Below are 24,764 nucleotides of genomic sequence, written 5' to 3' on the forward strand. Positions count from 1 at the left end.
CGCCGCCAGCTTTTCTGCCGCCCTAGGCGGCGGAAGGTCCTGCCCCAAAATGCCGCCCCCCCACAGAGGCGGCGGACGGTCCCGCCGCCAAAATACTGCCGCAGACGCAGCCACACCAATTGTAGTGCCCTAGGCGACCGCCTAGGTCACCTAATGGGTTGCACCGGCCCTGGGTGCCTGCTCATTGCGCTACTCTGCCTCCCTTGTCTAGGTGTTTCAGGTATTGAACCAGTCACTGTAGTTTTTCTTTAACCAGGGCAAGTCATGAAAGTAAATAAATAATTCTGCAGTGTCACAATGGGGCGTGTGCCTGCATGTGGAAGAAGGCAGCAAGTGAGTTTTGTTTTGACATCCCTCTCTTCTCCGCCCCTACCATCGCCGGGCTCACTCCATACACAGTTTGCATGCTTGCTGGGATCAAGCTCTCTTCAGCACTGGCTCAGGAGAGGGGTGGATGGGTGGGTGTAAACCACAAAAAGCTACTAGCAATGCCCAGCCACTCAGCTTGTTCCACTGACTGAACATTCAGACACCTCCTTCCACCCCCTGGCCCTATTATGGACTTTCCTCTGTGATCCTCAGCAGCTCGTGCCACCGGACTCCACACCCGAGACCCCATGCTGCCAGCAGGGTCACCATGCTCCAAGCAAGGACGTGGCAGGTGGGCTTCTGTTCCGGATGATCTGGAACTTTCCCTTTGCATGGCCAGGCAGGCTCCTTTCCTGAACCCCTCATTTCTGGCCCCACCCTGGAACCTGCACCCCCAGTCGGAGCCCTCACCCCCTCCCACACCCCAGACCCCTGAGCCAGCCCAGTGAAAATTAGCAAGTGAGTGAGGGTGGGGAGAGTGAGTGACAGAGGGAGGGGGATGGAGTGAGCAGGGGTGGGACCTCAGCGAAGAGGCGGGGCATGGGCAGGGCCTCGGAGGAGGGCTGGGGTGGGGGCGGGGCAAGGGTGTTCGGTTTTGTGCGAGTAGAAAGTTGGCAACCCTAAGCCAAGAGAAAGGAGGTCCCACTGTTTAAGGCACTAACCTTTCAGGCTGGAGACCGGGCTTCAAGTCCCTGGACTGTCACAGCCTCCCTGTGCGATGCGACCATAACAAGTCACTCAGTCTGTCTCAGCCTCAGTCCTCCATCTGTGCACTGGGGCGAATGGTACTGCCCCGCCCCCGGGGTGTGAGGGTAACTACGCTGTGTGCGTTTTGCATGGAGCTTTGTTACCGGAGGGATGAACGAGGTGGGGGTGGGAGCTAGGAGATTTAAGTTTTGCTGAGCTGGGGTCTCTGTTAGCAGACACTGTGTTCACTGGGGCTCCTGGGATAGGCACAAGCAAGCCTGTAGCTGTGACATACACAAATACACTGTCAAGTCTTTGGAGGCCGCTTTACTTATCCGACCACCCAGCTACATGCAGTTCCTAGTTCTGGGCCCCAGCGCAGCTTGTACTCCTCTGAATGGGTCAATGGTCTCCTCAAGCCCCAGATGTGGGGTCATTTTGCATGGATGGTTTATGCCTCTAGCTGCTGCTTGGGGAGGGAACCCACCCCTCAGCCAGAGGATTTATGTCACTAGTGTCCAGGGAGAGGTATTTTAGGGAAAGCCCATCTGTCTCTCCCCTCCATCTCATTTCTACGCCTCTTTTCAGAGACCAGGGAATACCCAGAAAGCTGTGGTTTGCCCCAGAGTTGTCAGAAACCAGTGGCACAAATCCCACCTACCCAGTGACAGCACCCAGGGAGCATGGTCCCACTGTGTTCATGACGGTATTAACTCCTCACTAGCCATGCTGGCAACGTGGTGATCCCATTCCTAGCAGGGAATGTTATTGTTCCAAAAAGGCATGTTAAGGTCCATTAAGATTTTCTGCATCAGCAGTACAGTTTGTGTCCTGCAGCCAATGACCTCGCTAGTTAATCTGTAACCATTAACAATGCATTCAGTCCTGGTATGTGCCGAGATTAACCTGAGGAATTCGGCTAAAGAGCCAACAGGATGATTGTGCTGAAGAAAGGAACGCTAAAAACAAACTCACTGCTGGCTCTTCCTACTCAGCAGTAATCCGGGTGAGCTAGGCCCATGCAATTTACTTCAATAAAAATCCCAGCTGAAGCTGTTTGCAGGACCTAAGTGAAATGGGCATGATGCTTTCAGCCTCTTCCCCAGAGGCTCTTTATCGACACCAATGAAAGATCAGTGCACAGCCCAGTAAGTAGCCTGGCCCCTAGCCAGGAGGAACCCGGACGGGGTATCAGCCCAAGGCAAGGTGGCAGAGTGTCCGAGAGCATACGATGGGGAAAGTGGACCTTTGGGGATCAGGAGAGCAGTGTATGGGCAGAGCTGTGGAGGGGGGTTTAGCAGGACTGCTGCAGGCCACAAGTCAGCAGCAGTGGGAGAGACGTAGAACAAATACCTCCAAAATGTTCAGCCTTAGCTGCACCTCTGGGGACTTCCATTAGCCCCTGCAGTAAAGTACTTTCTGCCATCTTGCAGCAGCTGGGCAGGTCTCCCCTCCCAGACCACCAGAGATACTGAAGGGCAAACTGCAGGAGCCTCTATTCAGTCTGTGCTCTGAATCTGTGACTCCTTCGACAGGCCTTGGATAGCCTCTGCCCTCCAGCCCTCCTCCGCCTGTCCCCTGCATTCCCAGCCCCTCTGGGATGCTGCAGAATGCCATGCTGCACAACATGTACAGATATATGGCTGAGACCTGGGAGAAGGGCAATGTGTTCCAGTGGATAGGCACTGACCTGGGACACCAGGCTGCTGGCCCCAGTTCTGCCACTGACTGGGGCGTAACCTTGGGCAAGTCACCACGCCTTTCTCTTTTCTCTTCCACTCCAGACTGTAAACTATTCAGAGCAGTGCCTTTCTCCTTTTCCAGAGATGAGGTGGGGGAGGGAATATATTGTACTGGACCAACTTCTGGTGGGGAGAGAGACAAGCTTTCCAGCCACACAAAGCTCTTCTTCAGGTCTGGGACAGATACTTGGAGTGTCACAGCTACATACAAGGTGGACCAGATTGGTTAGTGTAAGAGGTTAGCACATATTTCTTCTTTGAGTGATTGCTCATGTGTATTCCACAATAGATGTGCGTGCTCACCACGTGCACCAGTGTGTCCTAAGTTTTTCCCTTAGCAGTACCCGTAGGGGGGGACCGTGCCCCAGGACCCCTGGAGTGGCACCTGCCTGGTGCAGTATAAGGGGAGCTGCACGCTCCCTCCACCCTCAGTTCCTTCTTGCCGCCAGTGAAGGTGCGTCGGAACTACTCAGCTCCAGCTTTGCTGCAGCTTGTCCCCAGAACTCTTCGTTCGTTCATTAGTACCTGTAGCCAGTTAGCTGTTTTCAGTTAGTTTAGTTAGGGAGCCCGGGCTGGGGCATGCCCCGCGCCCCGGGATTTAAGTCGTCGTATGCGTAGGCGTTCTATGCCAAAGAGTGACCCGCACACAGACTGTCTGCGCTGTTTGGGAGAAACCTATATCAGCGAAAGGTGCTAGATCTGCAAGTCGTTCAAGCTCCGGACTAAAAAAAGAAAGGGACCTTAGGCTCCGGGCCATCCTGATGGAGTCGGCGCTGGCCCCGACCCCGGCACGCCACTCCGAACCGGTACCCGGCACCACGGAGACCCTCCGGTACCATCGACCAGTCAGCACTGCTCCCCCTCTACGGGGCATGCCAAGAGGACCGGAAAGACTTCCTTTTCGCAGTGGCATCGAGGGAAGTCTGGGACAGAGGCTAGACCCATGTCAGGCGGTCCTTGATCCCTACTGGGCCCTAGGCCTCCGACTCACATTGAGCGGAGTAGCCTGGCCCCTTCAGAGCAGGCCTTTCTGGATGTCCGGATGCCACCTATGCCTGATGCTCTCCAGGCGGCCAGGGACGTCATGTTGGCCCCACGCTCCAGGGGCAATCCGCCGTTGGGATTGCTGCAGTCACCACCGGGCCGGTACGGGTTGCGGTCATGTTCCCGACGCCGCTCACCACTCAGCGACCGTTCAGGGCTCAGTCCATGTGGATCGCCCTTGATGCCAGCTGAAGTGTCCGGATAGGTGCAGTCTGACCGGGACTTCTGGCACCGCTCGTCTTAGTGGGGCGAACATCGACGGGACCGTGACGGATGTCGCCAACAGTCCTCGTCTTGAAGGCTGTCTGGCTGTCGAGGCCATTCACGGAGCAGCTACTACCGTTGGTGCCATTCCTCCACGTCGAGATCGCGGTCCCGTGACCGACGTAGATCCTGGCACCACTGCTACTCCCAGTCCAGAGGCAGCAGTGGTTTGTACGCCAGCCCGGCCTCCGCTTACAGCTGCCCGTCAACGGGCCAGGCTAGCCAGCCTGAACAGCCAGCCCCGCTGGTGCCACAGCAAGTGCAGGGGCACCGAGCGTCGTGGCCAGCCCAGTGGTACCAGTGGGCACCGTGGCCTCTGGTACAGCCCCCAGTGGGGGCTTGATCAGTGGCCAGAGCATTGGAAGCACTGTCAGCCTCCCTCCTTAGATCGTCGAGGAAGGAGTCGGTGGGACCCGTATCCTCGGTACCGTGCCCGGAGTCCAACCAAGTGGTGGATCCTTCGGTGCCAGCCAACACCCAAAGCACCAAGCCAGCCTCCTTGCCCCGCCCCGAGGAGGTGATTGTGGTCCCGCCCCCCTCCGTCCTGCAAGAGGACTACCAGGCCCATCAAGACCTCTTAAAAAGGGTGGCAGTAAGCCTCCACCTCCAGGCAGAGGAAATGGAAGAGCCCTCAGACTTCCTGTTTAATGTGCTGTCACCCTTGGCACCAGGGAGGGTGGCCTTGCCGCTCCACGAAGGGGTGGCAAGAATTTCAAATGCCCTGTGGCAAACACCAGCCTCATTGGCTCCCCTCTCTAAGAAGGCAGAACGCAAGTACTTTGTACCCACCAGGGGACACGAGTACTTGTATACCCACCCGGCGCCCAACTCCTTGGTGGTCGAATCGGTCAACCACAGGGAACGGCAGGAGCAGCCAGCCCCAACCCCTAAGAACAAAGACTCTCGGAGGCTGGATGCTTTTGGGAGAAAAGTTTATTCGTCTTCAAGCTTGCAGCTAAGAGTAGCAAACCATCAGGCTCTCCTGGGTCGCTATGAGTTTAATCTCTGGGGATCCCTCCCCAAGTCTGAGGACTCCCTCCGGAAGCGCGATAAGAAGGAGTTTAAGGCACTCATGGAGGAAGGGGCAGCGGCCGCTAGGGCATCCCTGCAGGCTGCCTCGGATGCAGCAGACACGGCCGCACAGTCCATGGCCTTGGCAGTGTCCATGAGATGGGCATCATGGCTCCTGCTCTCTGGGTTGTCCAGCGAAGCGCAGTCTTCAATGCAGGATCTCCCTTTTGATGGGAAGACTCTGTTTGCAGACACAAAGACTCCTGCACGACCCTCCAGACCGTGGGCCTCTATGTCCCTGCTTCGGCAAAACCCAAGTTTAAGCTGCAGCAGGCTCCCGCCCAGGCCGCCCTCCCAAAGTATGAGACCACCCATAGGAAGCAGCGGGACTAAAGAAAACGCCTGCAGAGGCAGTCTTGGCCTGACCCCCAGCCTGGGTCCTCTAAGGGCAAGCAGGCAGGTAAAAGGCAGTTTTGACGGGACGCTCGGGGGTACCCCACCCAGTTCTCAGCAGGGATCCACCCCCAATAAAGCTCCCTTTCTCCAACAGATTGTGTGCTTTCCTCCCGGAATGGTCGCGGCTCACCTCGGACCGATGGGTCCTCAACACCATCTCCCGAGGTTACACCCTTCAGTTTACCTCCTCCCCGCCCAACCACCCTCCACCCTTGTCCCTCTTGGGGGACCCATTGCACGAGGCTCTGCTCGAGCAGGAGGTGAGGCGGCTCCTGGATCTGGGAGCGATAGAGGCAGTGCCCAAGGAGTTCCTGTGCAAGGGGTATTACTCCCGGTATTTCCTTATCCCGAAGGCCAAAGGGGGGCTCAGGCCCATCATTGACCTGCAAGGCCTGAACCAACACATGCTGAAACTCAAGTTCTGCATGGTTTCCTTGGCCTCCATCATCCCTTCCCTGGATCCTGGGGACTGGTACGCTGCCCTTGATCTACAGGACGCGTACTTCCACATCCACATATTCGAGGGGCACAGGCGCTTCCTCTGTTTCGTGGTGGGACAGAATCACTACCAATTCATGGTCCTCCCGTTTGGTCTGTCCACTGCCCCCAGAGTCTTTACAAAATGCATGTCGGTGGTAGCGGCGTACCTCAGGTGGCGGGGGGGTCCAGATATTTCCCTATCAGGACGATTGGCTGGCCAAGGGCACCTCCAGGTCGTAGGTGAGGGATCACGTGATGCTCCTCCTGTCCACATGTACCGCCCTGGGCCTGTTGGTAAACATCACCAAGTCCACGTTAGTCGCGGTCCAATGCATAGAGTTTATCGGGGCGCTCCTGGACACAACGTCGTCCAGGACCTCTCTCCCACCAGACAGGGTCGAGACCCTGAAAGGTCTCATCGACTCGGTTACAAGGTTTCCGGTAACGACAGCCAGGACTTGCCAGCGGCTGCTGGGTCACGTGTCGGCATGCACGTATGTGGTCCATCACACCAGCTCCTCCAGCTCTGGCTGGCCTTGAAGTTCTCCCAGGCCACAGACTGGATGGACAAGGTCCTAACCGTGCCAAACTCGGTGATCACCTCCCTGCGGTGGTGGTCCGCCCCAAGCAACATGCTCCAAGGGGTCCCGTTCAGGGACAGGACCCTGTCAGTGGAGCTGGTGTCTGATGCGTCGGACCTGAGTTCGGGGACCCATGTGGGAAATTTTCAGACCCAAGGTCTGTGGTCGATGCGAGATTTGACCCTTTATATAAACGTCAAGGAACTCAGGGCGGTGCGACTGGCGTGTATGGCCTTCCGCTCGCACCTGGAGGGCAAGGTAGTCAGGGTCCTCACGGACAACACGGCCTCCATGTTCTATATCAACAAGCAAGGCGGGGTCCGATCCTCTGCCATGAAACCCTCAGTTTGTGGGACTTTTGTATAGCACACGAAATCCACCTGAAGGCCTTCCACCTGTCGGGCGCCCGGAACATGAGGGTGGATCGCTTGAGCAGGGATTTTTCCTCTCAACACGAGTGGTCTCTCCACCCAGAAATGGCCCACCAGCTCTTCCGGAGGTGGGGAACTCCCCAGGTGGACCTATTCACAACCCAGCAGAACCGGTGATGCCCCCGGTTCTGCTCCGGGGGGGCATGGGGAGGGGCGCTATCTCCGAAACCTTTCTCCTGTCCTGGTCGGGCGAGTTTCTCTATGCCTTTCCCCTCTCCCCTCTAATCAGCAGGGTCCTCAAAAAGATAAAGACAGACAAGGCCCGGGTTCTTCTCGTAGCCCCAGCGTGGCCCAGACAACATTGGTATGGGACCCTCTCGGGCCTGGCGGTGGCTCCACTGTGGCCGTTGCCGCTCCGCTTGGACCTGCTCTCTCAGGACCGGGGCCGCCTTCTCCATCCCAACCTAGCAGCCCTTCACCTCACGGCGTGGCTGCTCAGTGGCAAGGTGGCAAGGAAAGGACATGCTCGGAACAAGTTCAGCAAGTCCTCCTCGAAAGTAGACGGCCCTCTACTCACCGCTCCTATTTTGCAAAGTGGTTTTGTTTTTCTAGGTGGGTGGCAGACCAGGGTGTTTCCCTGATGGCCGCCCATCCAACTTATCCTTGATTACCTCCTCCACCTGAGGGCACAAGGCATTTCAGCCTTCCATCCCCCGGTGCAAGGACACACGGTGTTTTCTCATGCTATGACCAGCTGGTTCCTTAAGGGTTTGGACCCATATTCTAAGCCCCTGGTCCCATTGTGGGACCTGAACCTGGTGCTTGCTCATCTTACGGGGCCCCCGTTTGAACCATTGGCCACATGCTCCTGGTCTCACCTCTTGTGGAAGGTGGCCTTCCTGGTTACTATCATGTCGGCCAGGTGAGTCTCGGAGCTCAGGGCCCTGACCTCCGAACCGCCGTACATGGTCTTTCATAAGGACAAGGTCCAGCTCCACACACACCCCACGTTCCTCCCGAAGGTGGTCTCCGCCTACAAACATGGGCCAGGACATTTTTCTACCAGTTCTCTGCCCCAAGCCTCACACGACCAGTGAGGAGCGCCATCTCCACACGCTCGATGTGCAGCGGGCCCTGGCTTTCTACCTCGAGCGGACCAAGCCGTTCAGAAAATCCTCACAACTGTTGGTCATCTCGGCCAACCACACGAGGGGCCAGCCGATTTCCACACAGTGGCTGTCCAACTGGACCACTTTGTGCATCTGGTCCTTTTATGAGCTGGCGGGTGTTCCCCCGCCACCCATTGTGAGGGCACACTCGACCTGGGCACAGGCCTCATCGGCTGCCTTCGTGGCCACGTCCCTATACAGGACATTTGTAGGGCTGCCACGTGGTCTTCGGTTCACACGTTCACCTCGCACTATGCGATCGTCTCCCAAACCCGGGATGATGCCGGGTTCGCCAGGGCAGTACTCTATCCCGAGAACTTGTGAACTCCTACCCACCTTGAGCAATTATAGTTTGGAATCACCTACTGTGGAATACACAAAAGCAATCACTCGAAGAAAAGAGTTACCTTTTTGTAACTGGTGTGCTTCGAGGTGTGTTGCTCATGTCTATTCCACACCCTGCCCTCCTTCCCCTCTGCCGGAGTTGTCTGGCAAGAAGGAACTGAGGGTGGGGGAGTGAGCAGCTCCCCTTATACCGCACCAGGCAGGCACCACTCCAGGGGTCGCAGGGGCGCTCCCCCCACTACGGGTACTGCTAGGGGAAAAACTTCCGGCACCGGTGCACGTGGTGAGCACGCACATCTATTGTGGAATAGACAACATGAGCAACACATCTCGAAGAACACCAGTTACGAAAAGGTAACTGTCTTTTCAAGGGACCATTCAAGGTACAGTGGCCCATTATTACCCCTCCTGTCACCAGAAGGAAAGGGGGGGCAGGAGATGAGGGGGGTGAGTGGGTTATAAACTGGTGTAACTAATGAGCCATAAATCCAGAGTCTCTTTTCAGTCCAGGATGTTTAGTGTCTAGAAAAGGTATGCATGTAAGCTCCCAGGCTCCTCTTTTGAAGGTGTTGTGCAGGGTTCCTTTGAGGACAAGGGCTAAGTGTCAGCTATGGAGTGATCACTCCCATGTCACACACAAGTCTCCTGGACCAGTCATATTGGGGCTGTGGTTTGATTATAGCATAGGAAACATGAATAGCCCATTCTCCCTCTGCTCACAGCTCAGCCTCAGTACAGCCTTCATGCCGTGGTCTGTGCACCCCCTGCACTCCCACCAGAGCTAGGGATGCAGGTCTGATGTCCTCCTGGCAAAGGTCTGCTGCGACCTATCAAACCATGTGGAGCTAGAGATGTTAATAGGGCATCCTAAGCAACCCTCAGCCCCTGTTTTGCTGGAGTCCTTCATTTTGATCTTTGCCTGCTCTTGAACAGACAGTGAGGGAGGCCAGAGCATGGCGTGGTGCTAGACTGAAATGGGTGGGGGAGGCAGGGACTATCCACCTGGCTTCCCATCCCAGCTCCACTCACTGTTCTGAGCCAGGCTGAGCTGTCCCGTCCCAGCATTTACCTCCCTGCGCTGCTTATCTCTGAGTGCCAGCCTTATCAGCACCATGCACTGAATGGCTGCTTCTGGGCTCAGCCTGGAACATACCTGCTGCCCTTGCAAACACATCTTCAGAGCAGAGCTGGCACACTTCCCTGGGCTCCCGGCAGAGCAGGCAGCTTTCTGCCCTCAATTTCCAGGGAGCACATTACCTGCTGGTATGCAAATACCCAGAACATGATCAGCCTCCCACGAGCCTTAAAAGCATTAACTAGTTAATCCTTCTAATGCCTCTGATAGGGAAACTGAGCCACACATGTCCCATAACTCCCTCAGTGCTGTCCAGCACACGCGTGACTGAGCCAGGATTAGAACTCAGGATTTCCTGGCCCCTCCCTAAACTGTAGCCACTAGCCTATGGCGTTTGCTTAGCCCTATGGCTACGGTGCCACATGTATGCACAGATGCAGCCACAAGAAATGTATGTGGCAGATACACATATAAAGGAAGGGGAGGAGGGGTTCTAATGTGCCCATTATTGGCCTAACTCTGCTCCCATTGAAATCAGTGATGATACAGTGACTGTAATGGGAACAGTTAGGCCAAGGCTGAGTGCTTTTGGAAATGCCACCTGAGATAAATAAACACTGAGAATGAGCCCTTCAGTGGTGAGCACTAGGGTGCCCAGACAGGATGGGGTGGGGGGTAGTAGGCGCCTATATAAGACAAAGTCCCAAATATCAGGGCTGTCCCTATCAAATTGGGCCATCTGGTCATCCTCGCACTTATTACTCTGGGTAGCCCCACTGCAACCAGTGGGACTGCTTGCAATTGGTAAGTGGTCACCAGAGGGATGGACAGATGACTGGGAAAGTGGGCAGTCCACCAACGGTGCAGCTAGACATCTGAATGCCTTAGAGAGCAAATTCTTCAGGAAAATTGAAGTTATTTAATGGCATTAATGTGTAACAAATGCCAAGGTTCATCCGTGTGTTCAACACCCACAGCAACCCCGAAAAGAAGATGGAAGTAACTGGGACATGTGCTAAGACTGAAGCTGGAGAAGTTGCCAGTGTCTGTTGGGCAGCTGGAGAGACAGGCAAACAGGCCGACCAACAGAATCCCTCTGTCCCATGGTATTTGGACAGGGAACTTATGGGGCTTACCATAAAGCACCTGCAAAGAGCAGCCCAGGATCAGCAGGGCTGGTGGAGCCTTGTTCTGATGGCACAGGAAAGGTTCAGATTCAGTGTGATTAAAGGTGGTGTAGACCTGTCCTATGTGGACTGCAATGGACCTTAAAAGCGGCCGCTATCTGCCTTCCTTCAGCCAGGACAGAGCTGACTGGAAAATATATTTGGATGGACAGGTTAGTCCCGCCCCTGAAGCAGCCAATCAGAAACCAAGAAAAAGTAGGAAAATGCCTTCTTGTCTGCATGGGTCTGTTTCTTTCTCTCTCTGCCAAATGAAGAGCAAAGGTTTCTTGTTTTTACTTTCTGTTTAGCTAACAGGTAGCAAGAAGCACCATATGATATTCCCTGTCCCAGAGGGGAGTTGAGAGCATTAGAGGTGGTCGGAACTTTTTGACAAAAAAAAAAAATTCCACCAAAAGATGACACGACATCAAAACAGAAACTGTTTGCTGGACAGGGTCAGTTTGGATGAATTTCCCGACTTGAAAACACATGTTGAAAATGTCCCAATGTCCTGTTCAGAACAAATATTTTTGCTATTTTGGGTTCAAACTCTTGTTTTTAAATTTTATGCCAAAAAAAAAGTTTTAAAAATATGAAAAGGTCAAAATCAAAAGGAAATGTTTCCAAATTATTGAAATTCAGCACTTCAATTGCCCTGGACTGAAACATTTTCATTTTCACAGTTCAGGACATTTTTTGAGACTTTGCCTTTTTGCCTTTTTGTCTGCAGCACAAAAATTTTAGTCAAAATCTCAAATACCCTTACAGGATGGTAAGACCCTTTCCTGGCCAGCTGTAGTAAGCATTAATCCAGTAATGTTTCTGGGGCAATGAGTCCCGAAGAGGAGCCACAAAAATAAAACCAACATGCACATGCCTTGTGCGTGCAGATATAGTGACACCAGATAGACTTCACACAGCTCAGAAATGTGCCTCTATTTACAGAAAAGCTATAGACACTGCCAGGGACATGAGGACATGTTTCCAAAGCAGAGCACAGGAATTTTTCTTTGTCTTGCATTTTCTGCCGAGGCAGACTCGCTCGTTGAGTCCATGACTGCCAAACACAGGACTCCATGGATAATTCAATAATTAAAATCTTTCCCCTTTCCCAAACACAGGTTTTCCATGCACGGACTCCTGTTAAAACTCCTCTCATGAACATTGAGGCGCACACCCCACCTTGGGAGAATACTCGTAGGGGAGCATCGTGGGCTGGCTGGACCTTTGAGGTATGCTGGGCTCAGTCTGGCCCAGAGAATCATAGAATATTAGGGTTGGAAGGGACCTCAGGAGGTCATCTAGTCCAATGCCCTGCTCAAAGCAGGATCAACCCCAACTAAATCATCCCAGCCGGGCCTTTGTCAAGCCGGGCCTTAAAAACCTCTAAGGATGGAGATTCCACCACCTCCCTAGGTAACTCGTTCCAGTACTTCACCACCCTCCTAGTGAAATTTTTTTTCCTAATATCCAACCTAGACCTCCCCCACTGCAACTTGAGACCATTACTTCTTGTTCTTTCATTTGCCACCACTGAGAACAGCCTAGCTCCATCCTCTTTGGAACCCCCCTTCAGGCAGTTGAAGGCTGCTATCAAATCCCCCCTCACTCTTCTCTTCTGCAGACTAAATAAGCCCAGTTCCCTCAACCTCTCCTCATAAGTCATGTGTCCCAGCCCCCTAATCATTTTCGTTGCCCTCCGCTGGATTCTCTCCAATTTGTCCACAAGCTTTCTGTAGTGGGGAGCCCAAAACTGGACGTAATACTCCAGATGTGGCCTCGCCAGTGTCGAATAGAGGGGAATAATCACTTCCCTCGATTTGCTGGCAGTGCTCCTACTAATGCAGCCCAATATGCCATTAGCCTTCTTGTCAACAAGGGCTCACTGTTGACTCATACCCAGCTTCTCGTCCACTGTAATCCCCAGGTCCTTTTCTGCAGAACTGCCACTTAGCCAGTCGGTCCCCAGCCTGTAGCAGTGCATGAGATTCTTCCTTCCTAAGTGCAAGACTCTGAACTTGTCCTTGTTGAGCCTCATCAGATTTCTTTCGGCCCAATCCTCTAATTTGTCTAGGTCAGTCTGGACCCTATCCCTACCTCCATCCTATCTACCTTTCTCCTCAGCTTAGTGTCATCCACAAACTTGCTGAGGGTGCAATCCATCCCATCATCCAGATCATTAATGAAGATGTTGAACAAAACCACCCACAGGACAGCCCCGTGGGGCACTCCGCTGGATACTGGCTCCCAACTAGACATCAAGCCATTGATCACTACCCATTGAGCCCGACAATCTAGCCAGCTTTCTATCCACCTTATAATCCTTTCATCCAATCCATACTTTTTTATCTTGCTGGCAAGAATACTGTGGGAGACCGTATCAAAAGCTCTGCTAAAGTCAAGATATATCATGTCCACCGCTTTCCTGATATCCACAGAGCCAATTATCTCATCATAGAAGGCAATCAGGTTGATCAGGCATGACTTGCCCTTTGTGAATCGGGATATTGACTATTCCTGATCACCTTCCTCTCCTCCAAGTGCTTCAAAATGGATTCCTTGAGGACCTGCTCCATGATTTTTCCAGGGACTGAGTCACCCACAGGGAACACAGTAAGTGCCTGTGGGAGCTCTAAGCCAGGACCCACAAGGAGCAGGGAGCTCCCCAGAGGCAAGCAGCTGGAGTCTGTGGTGAAGGGAAGCAGTAGGGGAATCCTGCTGAGGAAGAAGCAAGCTGAGTGAAGATCTGTAATGGCCAGGAAGCAGAGAACATCAGTCAAGGCAGAGGGGGACATTTGATTTGGACTTTCAGTTGTGCCTTTTGTCACCTCGTCAGGGGCCTGAAGTGTGGAGTGAGTTGGCCGGAGGCCGAGCTGGAGAAGATGCCAGCTGGGACTTGCCATTGCAGGGCTAAGGTATTGGCCATGGTGGAGCAAGAAGCAAAGTCGCCTGCAATGCTATATCCAGTCCTATCTCTGATGATGATAAGTCAAGGGAGGGGATTATGTGCTATAGCAGGAGATGGATTTGAGAGGCAGTGTGGCCTAGCAGTTAGGGTGCTGGGCTAAGTATCAATTAACTTGTGTTCTACTCTTGGCTCTGCTACTGATCTGCGGGGTGACCTTGAACAGGTCTGTTCACCTCCCACCCTTCCTCTGTCTTGCTCTTTAGAGCAGGGACTCTCACAACATGCTTGTACAGTGCCTAGCAAAATGGGGCCCTGACCTCAGTTGCAGGTACTACTGTAATATAAATGATGATAAAGTGTTTTCCTCATACTCCATGAATTGGGATGGGGACTCAAGAGACCTGGCTTCTGCTCCCAGCTGCGTCACTTGATTGCTGGGTGTCTCAGTTTCCCCATGTGTAAAATGGGGATAATGATGTGTATTGCTTTACTAAAGTGCTTTGAGATCTATGGACAAAAAGCATGATATCAGAGTACTAATAGTTATATTATTGTTCATACTCGGCTGAGAAAACATTGTCTGAACTGGCAACTTAGGTGGGTGTGGTGGAAACCATGTCCTCACCTTTGGGTTGCCTTATTTCCCTGCCATTTTGATGGTAAAAGCCACGTTACTCTGTATTTCTTCTCAGCTCTTGTCCTCCAGTAGCCAAGTGTTTTTTGAAATGGTTCAATAAAACTGGGTTAGGGTGCCTCAAACTGGGTCTGCATGACACCTGAACAATAAACTTCATCTGTATATTCTAGGCATTGAAACACGTGAATTCATTAAAAAAAAAATCAAATGAAATGAGAGGCAGCTCTAGGCAACTCCACAGCCTGTCGTGGCTGTACCTTCACGCTTTCCAGGGGTTCCTAGAACAACTATACTGAAATGCACTAGCTGCTGTGAGTGGAGTGCTCTGTTCTGGGCTCCTGTGAAGATAGCAGCCTCCCTCCCGCACAGCATTTAACACACAGAGGTTTAAGAGTTCTGGGGTAAAATTCCGACCCTGGTAAAACCAATGGAAATTTTGCCATTGCCTTGAGTGAGTCAGGGATTTTACCCCGGTCTGTATACAGGTGCAGTGTGATGGCCAGCCAGAGCCCTCTGCCTTTCTTCAGCACAGCAGGTGGGGTGGCAGCATTAGGGGTGGGGCAGGGAGAAAGTCTGCTGGTCAGCTCTCAGAGGGAGCACAATGTGTTCCCAGGGGCATGAGGAACTGAAGCCCAGATCCTCCCAATCCATGGCAGTTAGGTGCCTAAATACCGCTGAGAATCTGGCCTCAATCCCAAAGCCATCCACCCTGGATTAATAAAACAGCAGTGCACTGCGCCCGGCACAAGGGTAGCTGAGGGCAGCCAGTATGCACGCAGCCCGGTGCATGCCTGGCAGTGGGCACAGCAGCCGGCCTGCTTCTCCCCGCCCCGCTTGTAAACTCCAGGCCATTGCCTGGGAAGGGTTTTGTTGCATTCCGGGCATACCACTCGTCTCACATACTAGCATCTTATTGATTTGTAGTCCCAGCAGCAACTCTTCCTTCACATATGCCCAGTCACTGCTGCAAGCCATTTCCCAGCAAGGTGCCAGGCCCTGGGACATGGCGTAGAGGAGAGAAAACTGCTGCTCTTTGCCCCCTTTTCTGTAGTTAGTTCAGTCTCGGCTGCTTGTCAGTTTCATGGTACAAAGATTTGTTGTTTACCCCAGTGTCTGGCTCCACCCTGTGTTGGAGACAGCTCCCCCCAGTGGTGAAGGAGGAGAGCACCAATCAGGCTGAATGCCATGCTGTGCTCCAAACGCTTGGTAGATTAACAAACAAGTGGAAGTGAAATTTCACACCCTGTTTTTCAGCCCTTCATTCCATGCAGGTTTTCAAGCTTTCAAAATTTCACCGAGGGTCCAAAAGCGCTGTGCAGATTTGGCTTGTGAAATCCGCTCTCCGGCTGGAGTGTCAGCATGCCCCTGTCAGGCATCCGTAAATCCAGAGCTCAGTAGAGATGGGATGATATGCTGTAGCTCAGCCACAAGCCTTGGGGCTAGACACTGTCACTTACATAGCAGGGGAGGATGGGGAGGAACCCCTGGGAGACATCTATGGCTCGTGTCACGCAGCAGGTCAGACTAGATCAGGGGTCAGCAACCTTTCAGAAGTGCTGTGCCGAGTCTTCATTTATTCACTCTAATTTAAGGTTTCACGTGCCAGTAATACATTTTAACGTTTTTAGAAGGTCTCTTTCTATAAGTCTATAATATATAACAAAACTATTGTTGTATGTAAAGTAAATAAGGTTTTTAAAATGTTTAAGAAGCTTCATTTAAAATTAAATTAAAATGCAGAGCCCCCCGGACCGGTGGCCAGGACCCAGGCAGTGTGAGTGCCACTGAAAATCAGCTTGTGTGCCGCCTTTGGCACGCGTGCCATAAGTTGCCTACCTCTGGACTAGATGATCATAATGCTCCCGTCTGGCCTCATCAGCTATGCATCTGCCATCAGTAAGAGAGTCGAGTATTTCTCCTCTGTGAGAAGTTACTTGATTTCAGAACAAGCTTTCAGCATCTGTAGATACAGACCCATTTCTGGAGAGGACAAATGAGGAGTCATCTCTGCTTGGGTTCCAGCCAATGCTGCTCAGTCTGATTCTGGAGTTTGACCCACCAGCTCCTTTGGCTGATGAAATCTACTGAGGAAAGCTGGCATCCATTGTCAATGAGGAGATTGGCCAGGCCTTCTCTCTGGACCACTCTGACACAGTTGAACTCTGGGAGTAGAGTACTGGGGTCATGGTAACGTCATACACTTGACTCTCAGATGTTGTGCATGTGATGAAAAGGTTTGATTCTGGATATGTTCAGAGGGGTTTCAGGAGTCCTCATTTTATTGTTACCCCAGTTACCCACTACTAAGCACATTGAACCCTTTTCTCTTTTAATTTCTCAGGAATCCAACTGTCTATGAACCTTTGGGCTATCCTCCCCACATTATTGCAAGGGTCAAGCCTAGACTGGAGAGGGTGTACAGAAAAGTCATATGATAGGGTTTAACTGGCCTTCTCTGCCCCTTGCTGGAAGCATCACCGCCCTGACACACTCATGCGAAGGAAAAGTATTACCTGGCAAAGAGGGGCAGGGAGTTTAGTCCTCTGAGAACAGCCTAGAGAGGCCACTCTGGCACTGGCACTGGTCGAACAAACAAGACTTGGTCCTTCAGTGGCTAAAAAGGCCAGGAGGAGGCAGTAGCTAATCAGGACCCACAAGGTGGGATAAGAAGGCTTGCTTGCTTCTTCTGAGGTTGACCGCTGGAGAAGCTGGACTGAGGGAGGAGCTCTCTGTTCTTGACCAATACTCCTCAGCCTGGGCTTGATAAACTGACTGCACCTTCAGTTAAAGTAAGGAACAAACTGCGTGTTTGTTGTGGAGTTAAAAGCCATTTTGGGCTGACTTTCAATTAACAGTTACAGGATGGGTCAGGGCTCAAGGCACGTGACCCTTTGCTCCTGGCGAGCTGTGACAATTCACCAAAAGGAATCAAGGGCTTGAAAAGATGCCTTGCAGTGAGACACTTAACGAGCTCAGTCTGTTCAGCTTACCAAAAAGATCCACCCTGTAATCAAATCACGTCCTGAAGTACCTTCACAGAGAGAAAATTCCAGGTGGCAAAGGGCTCTCTACTCCAGCAGAGAAAGGCAGACCCAGACCCAGACCCAGTGGCTAGAAGTTAAAGCCAGACACATTCAGAAGCAAGGCACACATTTTTAAACAGTGAGGGTGAGTAACCAGTAGAAGAAGCTACCAAGGGAAGTGGTGGATTCTCCATCTCTTGGTGGCTTCTGATCAAGACTGGAGGCCTTTCTGGATGAGATGCTTTAGCCAAGCAGATGTGATAGAGCTAATGCAGGAGTAACTGAGTGAAATGTGATAGTCTGTGCTAGACAAAAGGTCAGACTGGATGAGCTAATGGTCCCTTAAACTCTATGAATCTTCCATGGGGAGGAAAGTTAGAGACCCCAAACCCCAGCTGGCATTAGGCTGTGGCTGTCCCAGGAGAAGAGTACATATTTAAGAAAAAGGCATCCAGATACCACAGTGATGGGCAGTGTTTCCTACTGTCTGGATAGTATTAGTATTAGCTATTAATATTCCTTAGGACTCAGGGGACTGGGGGATTCTACTCTGCCTGTTTGATACCAACACAGACTTCACAGCAAGCACATTTCGCTTGGCACAGTCTCAGGGAAACCCCATGGTGGAGCTCATCTATTGACCTCAGAAGGCTTGTGTCAAGATCCACTGGCCTGCACACTGGCCTCTCCCATCCCCCATGTACGGTGTCATTATGCACCCAAGATATGCTGCACCAACCCCTTTCACCAGACAGTGCCAGGCGGATGAAGGATGTGCAGCAGGAAGGCACCAGCATGGTGTGCAATGTGCTCCAATCCGTGCATCGGAGAGACAGCAGGAATTTCAGCCACCCGTCCCGGTGCCAAGGGGGGACAGGCAGTCTTGCATTCCAGAGATGGCTGCAGTTCCCTCTGTCCAGAGGGGAACTAGGCTGGCTAATCTCTCCAGGAGGAAGATTCCTCAGGTGAAAATGCTTTTCATGCTTTACTGATAAGGCTGCCTCCACAGCAAGGCTAAAGGGCAGCGGGGAGGGAGAGAGAACTAGAAAGGGCCAACGTCTCCTTTCTCAGAGGGCATCTTTGGAGAGTGACCAGATGGACTTTATCTCTTATTCTGTCATTTGTTTTAAGGTCATGGAATTTTCCTCCACCATCTCTGCTTTATCTCTGTACTGGTCATCTCTTTTGCTCTCAGTCTGTCTCACTGGAGCCCCTTGCTTTTGGATTGGCCTCCCACACATGCCCCTCTCCTTCAGTTGGGGTCCATCTGGGCTCAGGTGCTCAGTGTCATTTGGGTCAAGAGTCCCACATCGTGATTCAAGAGCACTGTCTATCATGGTAGAAAAGACCAGTGAGTCGGGTTTCAAATGTGATGGAAAGGACTCAGGAGATCAGGGCTTGGTTCCTGGCCCTGCCACAGTCTCACTGTGTGGGTCTGGGTGATTCACTTAATCTCCCTGGGCCTCTGTTCCCCGTCTGTAAAATGGAGACAATTTTTTGTCTGTTTAGACTATAAGCTCTCCAGGAGAGGGGCTGTCCCGCATGTATTTGTATGGGGCCCTGAACTCAGCTGGGGCCTCTAGGGCTATCAGAATATGAAGAGTGATATTGAGGAACTTCTACTTCTTCTTGAAGTGGCTATTGCATTGGCATTTTGGTGGCCATTCTCTGAGAAGTTATATTTCACCTGCCTTCAAAAGTTTAGTTTAATAGCTCGGCTGCACCTCTGATTATAGACATGAGTCAAGGTTTGCACCAGCATCTCAGAACGCGTAAGAGTGAGGGGCTTACAAATAGAGGGGAAGTTAGTTGGCACAGAGGTTGGGGACCAGATCCCCAGTTGGGGTAAACTGGTCTAGCTCCGTTGGAATCAATGAGCCCCATCTCCAATGGTGAAAGTTGGCATCACTCAATTAAAATCAGTAGAACTGACTTATACCACAGTCAGGCCTCAGAGTGTTCAGAGTTGTGTTCTCTCTCTCTCTCTCTCTCTCTCTCTCCCATTTCCTTATTCTTTCCCTTTCTCTTTGGTTTGCTGTTTGAATACTTTCCAGCTCATTCTTGTCAGTTTTATGTTTCCTCTTTCTCTCCCTTCCTCACTTTTCTCTGGTGTTTCTTTACCATCTCATGTCTACAAATCTGGTTCTTGTTTTCCTTCCCTCCTTGAACCACTTCCATCAAAACAATTCCTTGATCATGTCTTGTCCCACTTCCAACTCTTCCACAGAGCTGAAACTGCCTTTCTGCATGATCCATCCAACCCCAAGCCCCTCTCCTTATTGGTTCATCTCCTCTGCAGGGTTGCAATTGATACGATCCAACTTGGACACCTTCTTGGTCAGGTGTCAGAGTGCACAGGAATTTCGGGCATTTTGCTGTCTGTGGACTGCTTCTCCCTATCTGCCCTTCTCCAACCTCATCTCTCTCTTATTTCCAGCCAGTGTCCTAGATTCATTAAATATTAGAGCTGACTAAATATTTTTCATTCAAACTACACCTCTACCCCGATGTAACGTGACCCGATATAACACGAATTCTGATATAACGCGGTAAAGCAGCACTCCGGGGGGGGAGGCTGTGCACTCCAGTGGATCAAAGCAAGTTCGATATAACGCGGTTTCACCTATAACGCGGTAAGATTTTTTGGCTCCTGAGGACAGCGTTATATTGAGGTAGAGGTGTACTTTTTTGAGGGGAAAAATGGCTTTTTGGCTAAACCAAAAACATCACAGTTTTCATAAGGAATGTTTTGGATTTTCATCAGAAATCTTTAAAATCATTTTTTTTCCAGCTCTCAGCAGTTGAAAACTAAAAACGTTAGGTTTGGTTTTTTTGAAAACCTGAAATTCTGCAAAAAAAAATAAATTGATGAAAATGAAAAAAAAGTGGGGTTTTTTTTGTTTTTTTTTTCAGAGCAAGTCAAATGCAGCTCTATGACATGCCGTTAATGTTCCCTGATCCTCCATATCCAGTGGTATGTCTTTCTCCCACGCTTTCCTCATCATCTGGAATGCCCCAATTGCCACACTTTACCTATTTGCCTGCCCTTCTATTTAAATCCCATATCAAGCCTATCTCTTCTCCCTGACTTCTGATGACTTATAACCTACTACCTAATACAACAGACGAATCTTACTAATCATGGCTCGTGTACACACTCGTTAATCTGTGTCAGTTCTTTCTGAATGATGGAATCAGGTGTGACATACAGATGATCTGGATTTTTCTTGCCTGATTTCCATTTTCAGTGGGCTCAGAGCCATTGTTTTGGGCTTACAACCCTCCCGCCCCCTGCCTGTCATCTTATTCATGGGGCTGGGGGGGAGTGTATGCTAAGTGGAAGGACATATTCCAGAGCGAAGCATCTTGAGCAGCAGTTATGACATGTTTCAGAGTAGCAGCTGTGTTAGTCTGTATTTGCAAAAAGAACAGGAGTACTTGTGGCACCTTAGAGACTAACAAATTTATTTGAGCATAAGCTTTCGTGGGCTATAGCCCACTTCTTCAGATGCATAGAATGGAACATATAGTAAGGAGATATATATACATACAGAACATGAAAGGTGGAAGTAGCCATATCAACTCGAAGAAGCTAATTAATTAAGATGAGCTATGATCAGCAGGAGAAAAAAAACTTTTGTAGTGATAATCAGGATGGCCCATTTCAGACAGTTGACAAAAGGTGTGAGGATACTTAACATGGGGAAATATTAAGTATCCTTAATATTCAAACTGTGTAATGACTCAGTCATTCCCAGTCTCTATACAAGCCTAAGTTAATGGTATCTAGTTTGCATATTAATTCAAGTTCAGCTGTTTTCTCGTTGGAGTCCGTTTTTGAAGCTTTTCTGTTGCAAAATTGCCACCTTTAAGTCTGTTACTGAGTGACCAGAGAGGTTGAAGTGTTCTCCTACTGGTTTTTGAATGTTATGATTCCTGATGTTAGATTTGTGTCCATTTATTCATTTATTCTTTTGCGCAGAGACTGTCTGGTTTGGCCAATGTACTATATGTTCCATTCTATGCATCTGAAGAAGTGAGCTGTAGCCCATGAAAGCTTATGCTCAAATAAATTTGTTAGTCTCTAAGGTGCCACAAGTACTCTTGTTCTAGTTATGACAGGGTCACTCTCTCCACTATTTTGCCTGTCTTCCTCCCAGGGTACAGATTCACTGTGTCTATCCCAAGGTCTGAGCTCCAGGCCTTCATATTCTCCCCCTGTGTTATGAGTAAGAGCATTTTATAGCAATTAAACATGAGTCAGTTTGCTTTGTGAATGTCCCTTACAACTTGACACTACATTCTGCCACTGGTTTTGACTCCCTAGGAAGCTGGTCCTGCCTCTGAGAGTACAACACCACTTGGGGGCTGTGTGTGCGTCTGAGCACTTGAGAACAATGCAACAATCAGACCCCTCCCCCACAGGCAAAGCACATTACTAGTGCATGTGATACACCTTGTGGCCAAAAGTTCCCAAGGAAGTCCAGGACTCTGCTCCCCATTTCTGAAGAAGATGGGCATATACAGATCCCCAATACAACCCCTAGAGTTGTCTAGGGAGTGGCTCTGCCACCTCCATGTGGCTCTGAAGGAGACGACCCTGACTGGAATCTATTGGTGTCTGCTCTTGGCTGTGTGCACAGTGGCAAGTGCCTGTCCAATATAATGACCCATATCAGGCTTGTCTCTCTCGCTCAGGGCAGGTGGCAGATGTGTCCACCTAATCCTCTGTTAGCATGTTGTCAGGCATCTCATCTTGTACGTGTCATTCTCCATGCGGGGCTCAGGAGTGATGGGAGGTTCCCATAAATCCTGGAGCTGAGGGTGATGTCTGCTAGCTTCCAGCTGATTCAGTCCTGCCCTAGGCTGCCTTTGCAGGACGCTTACTGGCAAGCCAGTCTTCTTTCTCCCACTTCCCGCTGATTGTTGCCACTGTCTGGTCAGCGTCTCCAGTACCAACTTGCTGTCCAGGTGGCTGGCAGGAACAAATGATACTTTCCTTGCCATGGCCCCATGGTTGCTGAGCGTGACTTTATTTGTATCGCATCACTTACTCATCCAGCCTATCTATTTTCATTTATAAATGTATTGAATTGGTCTCGAGCATTTCCTGCCTAGCAAGGGGAGTGACCTTGCTGGGAATTTTCTGAAGCTGAGCTGCGTCTGACAGGTGAGTCAGTAACTTTCCTACCAGCTCAGACAGCCGACACACCCCAGTAGCACTCCATGTATTATGCCACGCTCTTTAGAAATCCTCTCACTTGAGCAAGAGGCTGCCAGCCTGACACCCTTTCCCTACTCTGCGTTTGAGACAGGCAATTTTCTCTGGTTGGGTAACACCCTGATGGGCGGTTATTATTTGGATCCACTTGACAACATTCAGTTCATACCATCAGCAGTGAGCTCACTGGGAAATTCTTGGCGGCTCAGCCAGTCAGATTGCTCAGATGGCCAAACATGCCAAACAACATTTAGAGCCGAATTGTGGCCGCAGGAGCCAGTGGAGCCCTATGGGAGAGGAGGGGGGTGGGGGAGAGACCTGGCTGCTGGAGCAGTGTGCAGGGAGCCCTTATGCCTGAGATGTAATGCTTGCAGGGGGAGCTGGATTTCAGTGATGATCAGTCTTGTGACATTGGAGCTTCCAGCGGTGCGGCCCGGCAAGCTCTGGGTTGGTGACCCTCCCTGATCTGTGCTCCCAGCTCTTGCAGCTAATTCATGGCTGCCTGCTACGTGGGAGCACTGGCACAGAAAAGGCTCTCGTTGATGAACCCCTGGCAGGCTTGCCTTAATTTGGCCCATTGGATGTAACGTACACGAACCAACACAGCTGCTCAGCCAGGCTCAGTGGCAGCAAAGCATTCGAGAAAGTGGAAACTGGCTGGCCCTGCCCATCCACGGGAGACAGCAGAGTGTAGCCAAGGTACTTCTAATGCACCTATGACTTTGGCATGTAAGTTCCAGATGGAGGGTGTCTTTAGGGGCCCAATCCTTTCCCCCCACCCAGAAACATTCCCTCCCCAATGGGAGTTACTGAGTCCCCAAGCAAGAGCAGACCCCCTCCTCCCAAGTTAGCAATGCTGCAATCTCCCCACAAAAGCAGCTTCCTCCCTATGAAGAACCCTCCCCGAGAGCATCTCCCCATCTCAGTTCAAGACACAAAGAGCATTTCCACTCCGCCCAAGACTCCAAAACCCTCTACAAAGAACACCTACCCTTGGGAGAGCCCTACTCCCCTCCACCCCCATTCCCCAGGACCATGAATTCATTTAATTAACCACCTCACTCTCCTCAAGATCCATGACTCATCTGTGAGAGAACCCGAGCTGTCTCCTTGGTTTCCTCTGCTAAAGACAATAAATTTTCTCCAGGTGGTCTTCTATTGAGGCATTGATGTAATGTAAGCTGAAGAATAAGAGCCCAATACTGAAGTCTTTTCTCTGTCCCTTACTCAGGCAGAAGTCCTGCTGAAGCTGAGGACTGGCCCCAATATAGATTTGTTGTGCATAAGAACAAGATCTCAGTGGCATTTATGCCCCTGAGGGTAAGAGAAAAGTAAGAACCGAAGGTGGGCACAGGGTTTTGAATGTATTTTATTTTCTTGAATGCATGGAAGGACGTGGAGATGAAAAAGTTCTTAAAACCAAATTTTCAAAAGAGGCCACATCCCATGTAGGCACCTCAAGAAAGCCTGGATTTTCTGAAGTGTTCATGCTGAGCTCTTTTGGAAGTCTGGCCCTTAATAACCCAGGGCCAAGCTCCATTGCCTTCAGTGGAGTTACACCAGGGATAAGCATGGCCTATGGGGCTTACCTTGCTGTGTCTGAGAGCCAAAGACTAGCAGAGCAGAGGGAAACATAAGCTGTCCCAAGAAGTCATTGGTGGCAAGGCAGCCTTGCTCTGTACAGCTGGGTGGATATTATTTCTTATAGAAGGTTTGGAATGTTCAGTCTATTAAGCAATTGGGTTGTCTGAACACCCAAGGGGACTTCTGAATGAGCTTGGAGACAATGGTATGAACAGAATGTGGGACAGATTTAAACAGGCCATTAAGTTACTAAATGTTCATGATGGGAGTACACTATTAATGGGATGCATATTAAGAAGAAGAAAAAAATCTTCCTTTTATCTTGTCCTCTCTTCCCCTTTCTGGGTCAGCTTCCCAATGGGGATAATGACTGCCATTTGCCTGTTTTGTGTTCCAATAAATGACTCTCCTGCTATTCATTATTTAGCTATTTTAAAAATGTACCAAACAGTTCTAGTAAAATTCCTGATAACGTCTCTGGTTGTAAGGAGCTGGCAACACTGGAGATGCCGCTGCAGTCTGGTAGAAGTCCAACGTCCAACATCCTGCAATTATCACTAGAATTATTTATGTCACTTTGAAAGGAGATAAGTAAACAGAAAAATGTAGCTTTGCATTTCTTCTTTGATCA

At 50.8% G+C, this 24,764-nt stretch overlaps 1 long non-coding RNA gene across 1 annotated transcript in view; it reads left to right on the top strand.

Moving 5' to 3' along the window:
- Positions 1–398: 398 nt before the first annotated feature.
- Positions 399–24,764, top strand: part of LOC135973588 (uncharacterized) — a 30,287-nt gene continuing 5,921 nt past the window's right edge. The window contains exon 1 of the long non-coding RNA XR_010590492.1: positions 399–661. This is a non-coding gene — a long non-coding RNA (uncharacterized LOC135973588). The remainder of the gene's footprint in view (positions 662–24,764) is intronic.

Source organism: Chrysemys picta, chromosome 9, assembly GCF_011386835.1.
Source record: "Chrysemys picta bellii isolate R12L10 chromosome 9, ASM1138683v2, whole genome shotgun sequence".
NCBI classification, from domain to species: domain Eukaryota; kingdom Metazoa; phylum Chordata; order Testudines; family Emydidae; genus Chrysemys; species Chrysemys picta.